Source organism: Pelophylax lessonae, assembly GCF_965119305.1.
Source record: "Pelophylax lessonae genome assembly, chromosome: 3".
Taxonomy (NCBI): domain Eukaryota; kingdom Metazoa; phylum Chordata; class Amphibia; order Anura; family Ranidae; genus Pelophylax; species Pelophylax lessonae.
In genome coordinates this window covers 154806236-154825625 of record NC_138770.1, presented here as the reverse complement: position 1 = coordinate 154825625, position 19390 = coordinate 154806236, and positions in this window count along the sequence as shown.

Below are 19390 nucleotides of genomic sequence, written 5' to 3'. Positions count from 1 at the left end.
TCCATGCGCATACAGTACAAATGAACAGGCTAGATTAGATATTTTCTCTACAATACAATCTGCAGACAAAGTACACTAGTGTCTGCAGACTGAAAGAAAAACCATCCTACCAGTCAGTACAGTACACTCAGTTCAAGAACACGCAGGCTGAAACTTGAGATGGCAAAATTGTCTGAATTACCCACAAGAAGCAGTGTGATTTGTGCAAATTAATTTCCATGTTTCCATATTTTTCTTTGAAGTCCTTTCCTCTTCCTTCCCTTTCCTAAAGCGCACCCGCCAGCCACTTAAAGTGAAGATTATACCTTTTTTCTTACAGTTTTACAGTTTTCTGGTTGATCCACGGACTAACAGATCCTTCCTCTTCTTCAATGCAGGTGGTGGGAAAGGATGACCTATGAACATTATGCTTTTCAAGAGTACCATGAGCCCAGGCTGGTATGATTATGTACCCCCAGGAGAAATATCTATGACTGCCTGGGCTCACTGGAAATCATGGAAATCATTCAACCTGGAAGATGGTAGCATCTTGTTTTAGAGGAGAGGTGTGGCTCCAGAGTCAATGTGAATATTGCAGCCAAAGCTATTTTTTCATGTTTAAAACTGCTGGGGCTCACCTAAACAATGACAAAGGTGGAGGTGGGCTTTAACACCTAAATCGGGACAAATACATATCAATAGAGTGATATAAAATACAGCTGGTGAAGAGTAAAGTATATCAATTTTAACATATTAGAGAGCTTTAGGTATGTTGTCCTTTTAAATTGCAGGTTAAAAAATAAAGGGTACAACTTTATTTTCTTCGGCTTGCAGATTTAGAAACCAGAGGACCTATGGTGTCCAGTGGGGCTCTACAGACAGTAAAAATAACTTGTAGAGATTGAACAAATGAAGATTTTGACCACTGCAGAAGAACATCCATGCTGTTGTTTTATATAAAAAGCTTACATTTGTCATGTATTCTAGTCAAGTGAATGTAGGAGAAAGTGTTTGCTCATCCTGTCTGTGTATGGATTCATTAGTGAAGGCTCAGCATAATTCACATCTATCTACTGCAGAGGACAGAGAGTCAGTTTTCTCAAAAAGCTTAAAACTCCAGTCCTGTATCGTAAGTAATGGGATCTGGAGAACATGGGCAAAAATCCTGCATATAGTTGTGATAAATTTGTCATTAGATCCAGAATATTTCTTTACTTTAAACCAGTTGCACATCTGAGGTTACGGCAATATGAGCACTTCTCAATCTAGAAGAAATATCTCTTGCATATTGTTCTTGTTGGAGAATGTTGGGAGATTGTTAGGAAATTAGTCATATGAAATGAATCTCACAGGGCATGCTTGAATTAAATAAATCAGAATCCCCTAAATGTCTTAATGACATTGGTACTCATTACAATATTTTTGGTGAATGTGCCCTTCTTAAATCTTTTTGGCAGTATGTTCAGACCATGTTACAAACTCTTTTGAATGTGGAAATACCTTTTAAACCCTATCTATTATTTGCTGGGTTTGCCTTTCTTGGGAATTTCCAAGCATGAACGGAAACAAATGGCTTATATCTTATTAGCAGCCAAGCAAGTTATACCATGTAATTGGTTATGAACTTCTCCCCCTAAACATCTTCAGTTATTATCCGCTATCGAAGATATTCACAAGAATATTTAATTGCTCTAGCTGAGGATTCGATGGCGAGATTTGCCAAAATTTGGGACATTTGGGATACCTCAGAGTTTTGTTCTAGTAACACTTCTTTAGACATTAACTAAATGCTTCCTATACCTATTCTAAGTATTCTCAATACACGCTCTTTATTGCCTGGAGATTCATGGTTTTTCCCCCCATTCCCCCTCCTCCTTTTTTTTCTTTTTTTATCCCTCATGATACTGATTATATATTTGCCTATTACAGCTGTGTTTCTCTTATTGCACTATGGGAAAATGTTATCCAATTGTTGATATATTATTTTATATGTACACCATACTAAATTTCTGTTTTTTCTATATTGATAATGGTTTGCATATTTTGAAGAATTTTTATATTATCTTATGATTCTGTACTTTCTAAAATATAATAAAAATATAATGAAAAAAAAAAAAAATCCCCTAAATGTAGGGCTACATGCGTGATTTGTTTGTAGCTCAGACATCCTGTCAAAATCTTATAAGATTGATCTCTACACATCACATACCTCCCAACTTTTGAACTTCACAATGAGGGACACCTGAGGAAGAAAGTGACATGCAGCACGCAGTGGCAAAATGTGGGTATGACCAAACTCTTAACAGTGTGAGAGGCTTAACGGGCGTGGTTAAACAAAACGTTGGCTTCCTTGTACCTATAAAATATGCTTTGATTGCTTTTCCTGAGCCTACCTTAAAGAAGAACTTTATTAACCGCTTGCAGACTGTATACAGTTCATATACGGCGGAATGGCGGCTCTCCTGCGCCGGATCATTTCCCTAGTATGTGATCTGCTGCCGGCTAGGGAGCGCCCCCGCCGCCCCGGCTGTGCTGCGATTTGCTGCAGCACTAACCAATCAGCCTGTGCCAATGGCATATTGGTCCCTGGCACCCGAAGATTGCTAAGATTTGCTAAAATTTGGGACATTTGGGATACCTCAGAGTATTGTTCTAGTAACACCTCTTTAGACATTAACTAAATGCTTCCTCTACCTATTCTAAGTATTCTCAATACACGCTCTTTATTGCCTGGAGATTCATGTTTTTTCCCCCCATTCCCCCTCCTCCTTTTTTTTCTTTTTTTATCCCTCATGTGTTCACTATTGGGAGATACTGATTATATATTTGCCTATTACAGCTGTGTTTCTCTTATTGCACCACGGGAAAATGTTATCCAATTGTTGATATATTATTTTATATGTACACCATACTAACTTTCTGTTTTTCCTATATGGATAATGGTTTGCACATTTTGAAGATTGTTTATATTATCTTATGATTCTGTACTTCATAAAATTTAATAGAAATATAATGAAAAAAAAAAAAGAATGCCCTAAATGTAGGGCTACATAAGTGATTTTTTTGTAGCTCAGACATCCTATCAAAATCCCATAAGATTGATCTCTACACATCACATACCTCCCAACTTTTGAAATTCACAATGAGGGACACCTGATGAAGAAAGTGACATGCAGCACGCAGTGGCAACATGTGGGTATGACCAAACTCTTAACAGTGTGAGAGGCTTAACGGCATGGTTAAACGAAATGTGAGCTTCCTCGTACCTATAAAATATGCTTTGATTGCTTTTTCTGAGCCTACCTTAAAGAAGAACTTTATTAACTGCTTGCAGACTGTATACAGTTAATATACGGCGGAATGGCGGCTCTCCTGCGCCGGATCATTTCCCTAGTACGTGATCTGCTGCCGGCTAGGGAGCGCCCCCGCTGCCCTGGCTGTGCTGCGATTTGCTGCAGCACTAACCAATTAGCCTGTGACGGTGGCAGATTGGTCCCTGGCACCCGAAGATCGGCTTCGGAGATTGCCAAAGAGAGCAATGTGTAGGTAAACAAACACAGGCTCTCTTCTGGCAGCAGAAATGTGCTGTTTTTTTATTCATGCAAAGCAGTTTGTAAAAAACAGTACATCGCTTAGTAAAAACATCTCACACAGTACACATTAAAACATGTTGGCCAAACATTTAACCCTTTGATCACCCTAGATGTTAACCCCTTCCCTGGCAGTATCATGAATACAGTGACAGTGCATATTTTTAGCACTAATCACTGTATTGGTGTCATTGGTTCTAACTGTTGCAACTGTTGAGACAATGCACACTTTGGTGAGAAGTATACAATGTACAGTATTGTGCATATAATGTATAAGGGCGACGTGGCTGTTTTCCCAGCCAACTCCTTAGCAACTATCTATTTACTGTGCCCAGGGTACTCAGCGGGTGAACATTGCACCAAGAGCCCTGCAAATTCGAGTGTTTGCCAAACAGATGAACAGTTTGGGCCAAACTTTTGCTCATCCCAAACTGCTCGCCCAACTCTAGGAAGATATGACACTCAGAAAACAGGGTTCAGAAGTACACAATGCACAGAATGCAGGGGTCAGGAGTGCATAATACATAGTAAGTCAGGAGTACAAAACAAAAAGAGTGCAGGAGTCAGGGCATGTAACGCACAGTGTAGAGGTAAGGATAAGTCAAAATCCCCCCCCACACCCTATCCCACAAGCAATACTCTCCCTTATGTTACCCTTTCAGAAACAAATCACACTCCCTCCCCTCCAAAAAAAAAAAAAAACTCAAGACTAATTTTCACACTCACCGCCCCCCAGTACAAATACCTTCTCTTCCTCCAAGAACAAATTCTCTCACACAAATCCCCCCTCCTTTGTCCCAACACAACCCCCCATTCAAGTACAAATCCTCTCCCACCCAATTCCCCCTCTCCAAATCCCCCCAGCACAAAAACCTGTTAACACCCCAAATGTAGGTTGCACACACAGTGTGTCTGTCTGCACCAGATCGCAAGGTATAGTAATACCGTGTGATCCAGCTGCTGTGCATTTTTAACCCCTTCACTACCGGTGCATTGTAATATGAAGCCAGCAGGAACATTCCCTCCAGGCAGATGTCATAAAACGTCCGCCCGTTCTTGCCTTGGCAATCAGGGATGAGGAGTTGACTCTTTACCAAGTGGCCGGCTGTATCCAATCACTGCCTATCACAAATATCAACAAACCCGGTAACTGCCTGTTTTGCGGTAACAGGCAGTTACTGACTACAGCACATAATAAAACATACACAGATTGTCCCCAGTAATAGAGGACCTGTCACCAGCCCATCAGATTACCTGTAACAGCCCATGAGACTACCGGTCACAACCCCTCAGAATACCCCAGTACCTGTCACCAGTCCATCAGAGTACTCGAGTACCTATCACAGCCCATCAGAGTACTTTTCACCAGCCCATCAGAGTACCCGAGTACCTGTCACCAGCCCATCAGAGTACCTGTCTCCAGCCCAGAGTACCTGAGTACCTATCTGAAGCCTATCAGAATACCCAAGTACCTATCTGCAAACCATCAGAGTACCTGAGTACCTGTCTGCAGCTCATCAGAGTACCCAAGTACCTGTCTTCAGCCCATTAGATTACCCGAGTACCTATCTCCAGCCCATCAGAGTACCCAAGTACCTGTCTCCAGCCCATGAGAGCACCCTAATACCTATCTGCAGCCCATCAGAGAACCTGAGTACCTATCTGCAGCCCATGCCTCATAGAATATATTTTGGGGTGTTTGCTTTCCAAAATGGAGTCATTTTGTGGGGTTTTCTATTGTCCTGGTGCTCCAGGGCCTTCAAAAGTGTGATAGGTAGTAATGAAATTATATGTGTAATTTATGCTCCTAGAACACCTGAAGGTGCTACTTGGATGTTGGGCTTCTGTATGTGATCAGGCTGTGTAAAAGTCTCACACATGTGGTATAACCATACTCTGGAGGAGTAGCAGAATGTATTTTGGGGTGTAATTTTTGCTATGTACATGCTATGTGTTAGAAAAAGTTGACAACTTTGGGCAAAAAAAAAAAAACGTTTTCATTTTCTTTCCACATTTTCCAAAAACTTATGGAAAAAAATGACATGTTCAAAAGACGCATTATGTCTCATAGAATATACACTGGGGTGTTTACTTTCCAAAATGGGGTAATTTTGTGGATAATTTAATTGTCCTGTTTCTTCAGGGTCTTCAAAAATGTAATAGGTCATCAGGAAATGATATGTGTCATTTATGTTTCTAGAATGCCTGATGATGCTCCCTACATGTTGGACCTCTCTATGTGGCCAGGCTGCTTAAAAGTCTAACATGGTATTGCTATAACCAGGAGGAGTACCAGAATGTATTTTGGGGTGTAATTTCAAGTTTGCATATACTGTGTGTGAGAAATAACTTGTTATTATGACAATTTTTTGTAAAAAAAAGAATTGTGGGAAAAAAATTACAACTTCAAAAAACTTGCCATGCCTCTTACCAAATACCTTGGACTGTCTACTTTCCAAAAATGGGTCATTTGGGGAGTATTTGTACTGTCTTTCAGGGCCTCAAGAACTAAAAAAGGCCGTCAGTACATCAGGTGTGATCAATGTTCAATGATTGGCACCATAGCTTGTAGACTCTATAACTTTCACAGTAATATCCTCTAATTTGGGTTATTTTTACCAAAGATATGTAGCAGTATAAATTTTGGTCCAAATTTATGAACAAAAATTACCTATTTGCAAAATTTTACAATAGAAGCTAAAAAAAAGTGTTTTTTTTTTTTTTTTTAATTTTCTCTTTTTTAATTTTGCACAGCACCTGTATCACATGTGAATCACACAAGAACTCACAGTGTATTCCTGTGCAATTCATGGTGTGAACCAGCCCTGAGTCCTGGAGTCCAGTGCCGGAACAAATACAGGCACTTGGCTCCACTAACTTGCCTGGCAAGTAGACACTAGCTTGGGCACCTGTGGCAATTACCCCACATCTCTTCTGCAATGCCTGGGATCCCAGGCAATATGATCGCCCCCTTTGCCAGCATCTCTTTGATTTGGGGGACAGAGGAAATGTGATATGTGCTAGGGGGTGGGAGGACGGATTTCATATCAAAACCCCCATCGGGCACAAGTCCTCCCCTCCCTTAGTGCCCCCTAGCACATATCCTCTAATGTTTCCAAATCATTCCAAGTATAGTTCTTTGTTTCCTGCCGCCACCACCCTTCCCAGTCACTGTGTCCCCTTTCCCTGCAAAGCATAATGTTAAGCTACGTTCACATATATGTGAACTGGGTGCATCTTGAACTGGCATGTGAACCAGCAGCCTCTTCTATGGAACTGTTTCACTTATTTGCGGTGCAGTGAATTTTCTGCAAATTTAAAAAGAGTCCTGTGCGGTTTCTGGGTTTCTGAGCACTGCGGTGACATGGATTTTGGGGGGGACCCCATGCTATTTTTTAAAAACTTTTGGCATGGGGTTCCCCTAAAAATCCATACCAGACCTAAAGGTCTAAAAGGGGGAGAACAGGAGAGTACCTCTAAGTGCAATATTTATTGGATATAAAGCAGAAAGCCAAGAAGAAACTCACACAAGATATAAAATATAAAGCTCATCAGTGGTGAGGCTGCTCCAGCACCGGGGAGATCCACGCATCCAACCTAGGATATCGGGAGCTACAACCCAGCATGTAGTCTTTAGTGAAAATAAGGTGGTTCTGGGTCGTCACTGTGCGGGCCGCAGAGTAGAATGCAGCGCCGGCTGATAGATGCTGTATGCCTGGTCAACCAATGTATCGGGGTACCCTTTTTCCAAAAATTTTTGTCTAAAAAGTGTTCTCTGGGCAATATAATCAAAATCTCTAGTACAGATCTGTCGGAGGTAACAGATTTGTCCTTTAGGTATGTTATTGATCCATTGTGGGTGGTGGAAACTCTTGAAATGCAAATAAGAGTTTCCAGCAGTGGGTTTTGAGTAGTTATGAGCAAAGATGTCATTACTCTTGTGGCCAAGTTCTAAGTCTAGAATGGCTAAAGAGTCCTGGTGATAAACTGACATAAAAAAGACAGACCCATATGATTATTGTTACAGTGAGTGATGAATGCCTCTGTCTGGGTGGAAGGGCCATCCCAAATGACCAGGATGTCATTGATATACCTCCCAAAAAAACACTAGATGCTGTGCAAAGGGGTTATTATTCCAAATGAATTGATGTTCCTAATGCCGCATGGTTAGATTTGCATATGAGAGTGCAAAATTTGCTCCCATAGCAGTGCCATAGGTTTGTACGTAAAACTCTCCCTCAATGTAGAAATATTTGTGTGTGAGGCAAAAACGAGTTGAATCTAAGAGTGAATGCAGCCTGTTTGGGATTGAGCATAGAGTCCTGGTGTGGTTTTGATGGGGACAGCACACCATTTACATAAAAAAAAAAAATTGCCATGGGGTTCCCCCTAAAATGCATGTCAGGCCTGAAAGGGCCTGGTATGGATTGGGGGGGGGGGGGCATATCATTTTTCCCACAGATTTTTACTGCTGGAATTTTTTTTTTTTTTTTACATTCAGCTTTCAATGGGGAATCCCACTGACAGCTGATGAATCTTCCATTGTTCATATTTTGTTTTTGTATTTTTATTTAAGGTTTTTTTCAACACACTGTAACTCAGAGCAATTCAGTGCTACCATAGTAACACTGTATTACTCTGGGGAAGTGATCAGGATTTCTTTATTTTTTTTACAAATTATGATAGCTTATATCAGTTAATTTCACTTGTATAAGCAACCCATTTTTAGTGAAGTAAACTGATTCATTTAGTGTTTACTATTGTGATTAGCTGTGATTAGCCACAGATAATCACATGGTACAGATGGGCTGCAATTGGCCTTGCCTGTTTCAAGTAATCACTGTGACCAATCACAGCTAGCAACACAATTGTACACAATGAATGGCATGAAAGTAAGCCAATCATTGTGTACAATTGTCTAATAATCTGCTGTGATTGGTCTCATAAATCACACGGTATCAGCAGACAGTACACTGATCAGTCATTTGTCTGATGGACACTGTCACTGACAGATTGTGCTGGAACATGGCCCGTGGAGCACGCACGAGGCACGTTTCGAGAGGACGTCACGTCCACCCAGAACGACGAATGTCCCACCCAGCCATCATATTACAATAGGGAGGTGGTTAAACAATCTGCTGATTCACTTATAATGACACTAAATAATATCCTTATTCTCCAAAATAATTCATACACATCCACTACTTAATGGCCCTGTAACCTATGAAATTGTTTTTTTACTGTGTTTTTATGCCTCCTTGTAATGTCCTTCATAAGCTACAGAATCGCTTCGTTTTGTTTGGAACAAGCAGTGCACATTAGTTGCAGTCATGTGCACTGCTTCATGTACACTCCAAATTCCATACACCATAGCCCTTAGTCTCTAGTCAGTCTCAGGACCAAGCAAGAGAGGGTTGCTATGTTATGTTCCTATTTCCAGAGGGACCAAGGAAAACAAATGTAACAACCCTCTAACAGAATGTCAGATCACAAAAGAAAAACAATAGGAATTTGGAGGAGGCTGAGGGTAATTAAACTTCTCTAGGTACTTGTATGAGTTTGGAATACATATTTGAATAGATTTCTTTAAAACTAAAGTTTAGTGTCACTTTAGGTTTATGGAGGCAAAGTGAGGTAGTACCAAAGCAGTATTACACCCAAAACCAAAAATGTAACATATTGCAGCTTACCAATCATTAGATTCAGTGGCTGCTTCAGTGGCCACCTTCTGTATTAGAGATTTCTCACTCTGGATGAAGGAACACAAGGGGCAGCTTTGGACCTCAGCATTGCCAGCCTATGGGGAGGAGAGTGTTAAATGTACTAGCATATTTAAATACACTAACAAACTGAAGCCAAACTCTAGCTTACACTGCAGTTAGAGAAGTGGTTACAGTCATTTTTTTTTTCCTTTCAGATAAAGGTTTTACACGAGTAAGTTAAATCTGATCATTGTACGCACCCCTGTCAGCGGTAAATGGTTTGTCCCAACACTTTTAACTGCTACATTTGCAGGATTGCTTGTTCTGTTGAAAAAAAAAAAAAAAAAAAACAGAATGACTGGGCCAGATCATCCAGGTGAAAAAAAAAAAAGGAAAGAAAGCCTAAAAAGAAAAAGAATGCAGCCATCACATCTAAGAAAAAGTGTTTGCTTTTGGGTTTAATACCACTTTAAGAGTTTTAGTTATGCAACTGTAGCACTGTGCAGTCATGAGAGATCACTCGGTCACATACCTGATAAGCTCTAATGGAGTAGCTATGTTTAATGTGATACAAATAAAGAGATGGACTTCAGGTTATTTTACTAGTGCAAATGAGCTGCTAGAAATTGCCATGGTCAAAAGCAGCATTGTATATTGCACTAGTAAATCTGACCACCAGATGGGAGAATTTACAAAACCTGCACTCATAACAAATCTGTTTCTTGGGGTAGATGTATAAAAGGGTCTTGTTATACCTTATCTTCACTATAGCAGGATTCCTACAACAAGCAGTGTTTGTATACAATAACCCAAACCCTACCCTTCCTACTTTCTTTCTCAATTCCCTTTTACAGCAATGCCGCACAAGATGCAGAACATTATGCTTCCAAAATATGGGATAGGTGTAAGACCCTCAATACTCAAAACTGTTTGAACGTTAATTATAAATCCTATTTTAACAACATCAGCAGGCATTTTCAGAGGTTTGAACAGCTTCTGGAAGCCTTCACAGCTCCCTTCTGCTGTAGATGAGGTGTGTTATGTACAGGTCTTAATGCAGAACATGAGCAGGTGGGTTCGCAGGTGGGACCGACATCTTAGTTTGTGCGATGACTGGTCCACGATCCTTATTAGTGCTATGTTGTCACCTCTGCCAGGCTCTCAGGTTCACTTTCTGGATCAATGTCCTCTTGCCTAGGCCAATAGGTGATCAATAATGATGTAACATATACGTACATGACTAAAGAGACATACAAACTTTGGCATTTCAGTCTTTTTGTCAGAATGTCTCTTCTGAAAAACTCCAGCCACCAGCTATGTTTTTTAGCTTCATTTCTGCTTTAAGGGCTCACTCACACTTAGTGTGGTGACCTGTATTTTTCCATACTGCATATATATGTGGTACCAATAGGGCCCATTGAAAGCAACTGTTTTTTGATGTGTTTCATTTATACCACAACACTAGAAAAATGCAACCAGTGCTCCAGCCTGAACTCCAAATAGTTAATAAATGTGATTGCTAAACAATGTGCACCCAAAAACACACACATCCTCCTCCTAAGTTATTAAATTGCTTCTTCTCAGGCACAGATTTTCCCTGCTGCAGTGAAGATCCTCTCTGAAATGATATGCAAAAGTTCAGGCTACTGCCTCTGTGCATATCGGGCTACCTCCAGCCAGTGTTTCAGAGGTGACAATCAGTTTGAGGATAAAGTAGTAATGGGGTATATGGCACACTAAGTTTTGTGTGTACTATGTAGAACAGCAAAAAATTCATGCAGTTCAATTGGAGTGTTCAGGATAACTTTCTGCTGATCTCAATGCACAAGATGCAGCCCCTCTGAAGAGACTGAAATATCTCTATGCAAACAAATAGGAAGAACAGCAGGGTGCAATCCGAGTGTAGTATGTAAACATTTATTGTGGTGAAAAGACCAATGGCAACTCACATTGTGACAGTTAAAATTTAGACTCGTCTTCACATAGTTAAGGCTTCAGATGGACAGTCTCACAACAGCAGGGAACCTGCAGGACCAAGAGAACACACTGGAAGGCACCAAACTAACTGCAGTATTGACAATATTAAGAAATACTTGTAAATTAGCAACTCACATGGGAAGAAGAAATGGCTCTTTTTGTATGTGATCTGTCAGCGGTCAGGTCATGCATCTGGAATGGGGAGCCTCTTCCTACAACTTTCAGCCTGGAACGTCCAGACGTTAGGCTGGATGACAGCTTAGATAAGGAAATGGAAACCAATATGATGGCAGGGAGATTCTTTTGGGATGCAGAGTAGACCAGGAGTGATGTCATCTTGATGTCTGGGGTGTAGCTATGCATTTCAAGGCTGCTCAAGCCTCTTTCTCAAGTTCATGGATAGGATCACTTGCAAGCATTTTATATATGGCCTTGCGGTTCCTACACACCAAAATAGATAAAAACGGCTAATTTTAAAATATTGTTTAAAATAAATAAAAAATGTATTGTCCTGTGGGAAAACAATTGGGTCTGGACCAGTGTTTGGCTCCTTGCACTCAAGGGTCATGTTTCTGCTCTTTCTTGTTCAAGGCCACTGGCCTTTTGCTCCCTCAGTGAGAAGCCTAAATCTGTATCTCTCAGTGCTTCATAAACATTTTTTTCAGCGTGATAAATACCATTCAAAATTCTCCTGGTAGCATCAGATGTCTGTCTGAGACAAAACCCATTTGGTCCTTCTTAATCAAACAGGGTAGGACAAGCATCAGATGTTTAGCCAGGAGTCTTTCAAGAACCTTAACATCAGTATTCAGTAATGATATTGGTCAAAAACCGGCAGGGGTAGTGGACTCTTTACCAGGCTTAGGCAAAGCGACCACTTGAACCCTCAGCATCTCAGGGAGAAAGGAATATGCTTCAATCGCTTTAGTGAATACCGTATTTAAATGTGGAGTGAGGATGGTACTGAATGTTTTATAGTATTCAGATGGCAGACCGTCAGGTCCAGGGGATTTGCCATTAGGCATAGAGGATATGCTATCGGCAACTTCCAAGTTAGAACTCGGAGCATTAAGTGCAAGGATTTGCTTGTCTGACAAAGTGGGGAGATTTAACTTTGATAGGAGGTGCTGTATGTCAGATGAAGGGCTTGGGCATATTGGGGTCTTTGCGGAGGTTTTAGAGTGCACTGTAATAATTAGCAAATTCATCCGCAATTTCCTGTAGATTGGTTAGCTTGTGTTTTAGAATACGGTGGATGAAATGGGGAATTTGTGGTTTAGCCTGGGTGGCTTTTAACCTATTTGCTAGATATTTCCCTGCTTTATCGTCACCTGCATAGGGCTTAGTTTAAGGCATCAAAGGTGCTTGTCGTATTGCTCTATGAGGTGGGACCTTAGTTCTCCTCTCAATTTAGCAAGGGAATTAGAGGTTGACTGAGAGGGTGCAGATCTGTTGCAAGTTTCCAAATTGTGGATTTCTGAGAGAAGTCTAGTTAAAGTAAGTTTGTATTGTTTTTTGACCCTGGAGCTTTGTTGAATACAATATGCCCCATATAAAGGCTTTTATGTGCAGACCACAGGACACAAGGGTCTGAAACAGAATTCTTGTTGAGATGCTGAAGGATAACCTTGGAAGTGACTTCATCCTGCAATAGTTTAACATTAAAAACCATGTAGAAGACCTATGGAGACTTTCCTGCTCCTCTATTGTCACAGAGATCATTGATAGAGGAGAAGGACATTTTCTGAAGAAGCCATTTATCAGATACAACCAGATCAATGCGAGAGAAAATATGATGTCTGTAGAAGAAAAACATATAGTCTCTCTCTGTGACATATTTGCACCTTCATACATCAACCTTTGTGGAATAGATCCTGCAGTGATGGAGATTGCCCTTTCGTAGGAGATCTGGAGTCCATGTGTGGATCAGCACTGAGATTGAAGTCTCCACACATCAGTGGCTGGTCATATTGAAGAGGTGGGATGGCCTTGAAGACTCTTCTCAAGAACATCAGTTGGTGGGAGTAGGGTGCATATAAAGTGACCAGGGTATACGGTTTGGAATTGAAGTCACCTGTTGTGATAATGAATCTGCAGTCTGGATCCAGATGTGAGTTCTTGAGCTGAAAGGACACTGATTTACCAATGGCCAGTAAGACACTCTTTTTCTTCTCTGGGGCACTTGTTATGAAGATGTGCAGGTAATCCTTGTGCATGCATTTAGGGGTAGCTGCCTGGTGGAAGTGTGTTTCCTGTACTCAAACTATGTCCGCTTTGGCCTGTGATGCCTCCTTCCACAGAAAGAACTGCTTTATGGGGTAGTTGAGACCCTTAACGTTAAGGGATAGGCACTTCAATAAACATTTTTTTTTTAACATTAGAGATATTCATATCTGTACTTTCAACTACAAAGTGATTCCTTATAGCTATCATCCTTTTATTATGTTTGCTTAGAGACAAGGCAGTATTATTTTTTAAACATAGTTCACAGCTTGCAGTGCCTTCCCTGTTTATGTTTACCTCAAATGGACAGAAATGGCTTCACGTTGAAAAAATAAAAAAGGCAAATGAACACAAAAGATTTCTCCAAATACTGTAAAAAAAAAAAAAAAAAATAAGCATGCAGAACCACTACCCCTAACTTTAGGGCTTGCGGACCTTGTTTTTTTTCATTAAGGTGTATGTTTAAAGCAGAGCTTCACCAAAACAAGGAAGTTCCGCTCTTCCTCTTTTTCTCCTTTTCCTCCTTTAGTTTTGGCACTTCATTTTCTCTTTTCTGGGGGGGGGGGGGGGGGGAGCGGGTACCTGTTATTGACAGGTGTGCACTCACCCACATCCAGCCAGATCGCCACATAAGTGACAGAAGCAGAAGTTTGGCCGCCCCTCCTCCCCCCACAGCCATCTGGAACATGTCACAGAAAGCTGTGGGACCAATCAGATAGTGCAGCACAGCTTGTGCATGCACAGTGAGCAGCTGGCTGTAAAGCCACAAGCGATAACAGCCGGATGCCCACAGTTAGTATGCCGATGCTGGGGGCTGAAGGCTGTTGAAGAAACCAGCTGGGTGAGGACACCACTGGATCCTTGGACAGGTGAGTGTCCTATTACTAAAAGTGTGCAGCTACAGTTTTTGTAGCTGCTGACTTTTATTTGTTTAATATATTATTATTATTATTATTATTATACAGGATTTATATAGCGCCAACAGTTTGCGCAGTGCTTAACAAAATGAGGGCAGACATTACAGGTACACTACAATTTGGAACAAAAGGAATCAAAGGGCCCTGCTCATTAGAGCTTACAATCTAAAAGGGAGGGTCAATTGATACAAAAGGCAATAGCTGTGGGGGATGAGCTGATGGAGCAAGTGAAACAGTGTTATTAGTTAGTAGCCGGGTAGGCTTCTTTAAAGAGAAGGGTTTTCAGGGATCATCTAAAGATGGATAAATTAGGGGACAGTTGGACAGATTGGGGTAGAGAGTTCCAAAGAATGGGAGAAGCTCTGGAGAAATCCTGGAGGCGAGCATGGGAAGAGGTGACAAGGGAGCTAGAGAGCAGGAGGTCTTGGGAGGACCGAAGAGAGCGGCTTGGTTGATATTTTGAGATCAGGTTAGTGATGTAGCTGGGGGCAGAGTTGTGAGGGCTTTGTAAACGATTGTTAGCACTTTGAATTTTATTCGTTGGGTGAGTGGAAGCCAATGAAGGGATTGGCAGAGAGGGTTGGAGGACACTGAACGGTTGGTAAGGTGGATAAGTCTTGCAGCAGCATTCATTATGGATTGAAGGGGGGATAATCTATGTAAGGGTAATCCAATGAGGAGGGAGTTGCAATAGTCGAGGTGAGAGATAACCAGAGCGTGAATTAAAAGCTTGGTGGTGTCATTGGTTAAAAAGGGCCGTATTCTAGCGATGTTGCGGAGGTTAAGGCGGCATGATTTAGACAGGGATTGGATGTGAGCCTGAAAGGACAGTGCAGAGTCCAGGGTTACCCCTAGCACCCTGGCATGTGTGGAAGGACTAATAGTTGTTCCATTGATCTTGACAGAGAATTCCGGGGAAGGGGCACGTAGAGGAGGAAATATTATGAGCTCGGTTTTAGATAGATTCAGTTTGAGGAAGTGGTGAGACATCCATGACTGAAGAACCTCTTTAAGTTGAAAAGAACATATGGCAAAGATGGAGGGGTGTCATTGGGTGCAGACAACTGTACCGCAGAAGAATTTGGTTGTTGCCACAAACAATCTTGCCAGGTACAAGCTGACATGGGGTCAGTCACTTCTCGGCCTGTCTGCCTCTGAAGAGCTTCCAAAATCTTTGTCCCTGTGTGGCTCCTGTTCTCAGGCATACCTGCTGCAAAATAGCATTGCAGCATTTTCCTAGGCTCTGGTGCACCTGAAGTGGACTGGTGGTTCTATGGGGGTTATCGGATAAGGTCATTAAGAAGGGGGATGGGTGACTACACTGTTACTATCACCAAAGAGCAGGACATGGGGTGGCAACACCAGCTCCATTGGAGTGCCCTGTCATGCATCCAGCAAGAATCTGTGCCCATGCTTGCTGGACCATGTCTCTGGTCATGTGACTCACCATCATTATCTTGCACATGCTGGTGGGGTGCAGGCATGGCATTCTGGGCAAAAAAAATAGTACCTGCCTCTTTGTTGAAACATAAACAATGTAGATGGGGCTTATTCCACCAATTGGAATGGGAGCCACTGTAGAAACAGGTATTTTGCAAAGCTGGCATAAGAGTGATTGAGGGACATTTTTTATTTCTGCTCCAGCAATTATGAAAGAGACATCTGCCTAGTAAAGACTGTTGCTGGAGACGATGGGGAGAGATTAGGATACTTTGAGCATGTTCAAGCCTATGCTTGAATTAGTGAGGCCCCCTGCTGACACATTACGCACTTTATGTTCCACAAGGAAAGCCTCTAAAATCCCTTTTCAACTTCGCCCTCCCTATTACTTGAGACTGAAGTTGGATGTTGCAGCAGATACAGATGGAAAATCTTCTGGAGGGGTGTTAGATGTGAAAACTGGGCGATGAAAAAGAAGAATGTGGGCCTTTTGCCGTCAAATGATTTCACTGATGAGCTTCTCCAGAGAACTATTTGGTGCACAATCATGTATTTCTTCATGCATGCGGTACCCAAATGGCTAAAACGTTTTGCAGCCATGGCTGATACTCTGCAGGCAGAGGCTGCGGACCACAAAGGTGCTGTTGACAGCAAATAGGGTACAAAGAGGCCCACACTGCAGAGCTCTTTTAATTTACCAGTCTATTCAAGTACTGCCATGAAACTGGCTAGTTTCTACTAAACAGATATTTAAAGCCTATTGTATGAATATTGCAAGAATAACTGGGGATACAGAGGTAGGAGGGGTTTAGAGAATGTAGGGTTGTGGTTCTGAAAAGCACAGTTTTTACATTTTATTACACTTTTAAGACAATGTAGTGTGGTACTACAAAAAAGAAGCTCACAAACTTTCAAACAGTTGTGTCATTGGCCAATATTAAGTTGAGGGCTTACGTTTTACTTTTGTCAAGAGTACAATTTTGTATAGATTTTAGATCTGTTGTGGCTGTTACTCCCACCAGTCAATTCAGACCGGTTACCACTGGATAAAAAAAATCCAAAACTACTTAGAAAAGCTGTTTTTTGTAGCTATAATGAATCAGATTGGGATGCTGCTGTGTTTAAGCCATGTCATGAGTGAAAGTAAGAAAAATAAAAAGCAAAATTTGTAATGCCAAAATAAATTGTCACTAACTCTGTCTGTGAATATCCTACTGTTCATACAGCTTACTGACATCTTCCAAGCTTGTAACTGAATAGATTAGTAATTTTCCAATGTTGACCTCAAAGTCGTATATAAAGGAGGAACTTCTTAGCGCTGAATGGTATTTTTTAAATTTATTTTTGCATTGGTACTTGTCCCCTTAGGACAGTGCCAAAGCCCCATGCCATTTTTTTTTTTTTTTTTTACAAATCCTTACCTTTTACCATTGAAAATAGCCAGAATAGTTTTTTAAATTGACCCCCATAGACCGCAGTGGTGTTAGGATTTCTGTTCACAATTTTCAAATTTGTTTGTTGAACAAACCACAAACCGAACTCAAGCACATTTGCTCATTCTTAATCATTAACCCATCAGTTATCAAGAGGTCAGGTATGACATGAGGAAGCATGAGGAACTGGAAGTTTTACAAAGAGAGATGTACCAACATCTCCTGTTGCATTTCCCATTTTTTTAAGTAAGAAAAAATCCACACAATCATTAGGCAAAAAAAAATAAATAAATAAATAAAATGTTGGCTACAGTTTTACAGGACATTGTAGGTCTCATTCACAGTGCAGTATGTTTGGGTGATTTTCAGACACTACAAGTTCTGTGTGTGTGTATATATATATATATATATATATATATATATAAGTAGCAAACTGTGGCAATGCAAGGAAAGCTGCCTGTAACTTGTGATGGAGGAAGAAGATCACCTGCACTGTTTAAGTGGATGAAGCTTGATTCTTGAATAAGCCTTCTTTACAGCCACGGCTGTAATGGGTTTATCCCTTTCACTTACTCCAATGCATAGCCTGGACATGCAGATTTTGTCCTTATCTGCACCCAGCAGAGCAGCTGCTGTCTGTGCTGTGTTGCACAATGCCTGCTCCCAACTGCTCTTTCCCTAGCACAGTCCCTGCTCTGCTCCACAGCCAGCTGGGGTCAGATGACCTCTGCCCTTTACAAAGTAATCAACAGCCCAGCCACCCACACTAATCATGATCTGGAGGAAGAAGGAAAGTTCCAGAAACTTCAGCAGCCGTTTCCAATTACCATGTAATCACTAAACACAGAACTGACTGTTGAAGGGTTGACTATATTTGAATGGTTCTTATGTTTGAAAGTGTCTGAAAAAATATTGTCTGTTGTGTTGCTCATAATGTGAAGTTTTGAGAGCATTTGTAATGAAACAGAAGACATGATCGAATGAAATTTTAGAAAACCCTGCAGAAGGTTCGGACTCTTAAGCAGATGCTTTAAACCTTCCTGTCATGGCAAATGGGGACTATTTCTAAGGTTGCACTCACACCTGAGCGTGGCATCTTTGAGCATTTTTCCAGCCTTTTTTATGTGCGATTCTGGTGCTTTTTATACAGCGTTTTTGAGCTTTAGTGTTTCTTTATTAGCCATTAGCCATTATCATCTGTTGCATCATTTGTTGCTAGGTATTTCAGCTTTTTTGTCTTTTCCATTAGCTTTTTTTTCTTTTTTTAATTTTTATTATAATAGTATTATCATTTTTTAGGGTAAGGAGTTAGAGTTACAGTTAGGTTAGGGTTAGCATTAGGAGTTGGGGTTAGGGTTAGGATTAGGGGTTTAGGTTATTTATTATTTTTTTATATTTTTGCTAGGGTTAGGGTGTTACTACTACTACTACTACTACTAATAATAATAATAATAATAATAGTAATAAATATAAATACATTTAAAATAAATACACAAATAGATAAAAATAATCATAAATAATAAACAAATGAATACTAAGTAATAATATGTAATTAACCCTAAAATAAAATAAAAACGAATAATACATAACTAACCATCCTAACACTAACACTAAATAAATACATTATTATTATCATTGGTATTATTGTTATTATTAATAGCATTTTTTTCGGGTTTGGGTGTTTATAATTATTTATTATTATTATGATTGAAAATCATTTATTTAATTTTTTTAAGGTTAGTGGTTAACTATTATTTATGTATTATTACATATTATTAATTTATTTTATGTATTTATCATGATTTTTAGTTATTTGTGTATTTACTTTACATTTATTTATTCGTATATTGCTACAATTTTTTTTAAAAAATGTTTTTATTTGAGCAGAAAAACACGTGACAAAATGCGCAAATGTGCACAAAAACTGGCAAATGGCACGTTACCATTAATTTCTTTGGGAATAAACACACCAAAAATGCTCAAATCTGCCCAATTTGCGCTACAAAAAAAAGCTCCAGAACTTTTTTGAGCTTCAGGCGTTTGGCTTCAGGTGACTTAGAGTGGAATGGGGGGCCTAAAGACACAACTGCTATTCAAAAAGCAAGGGTTAGGGCTTCTGACAATTTTTT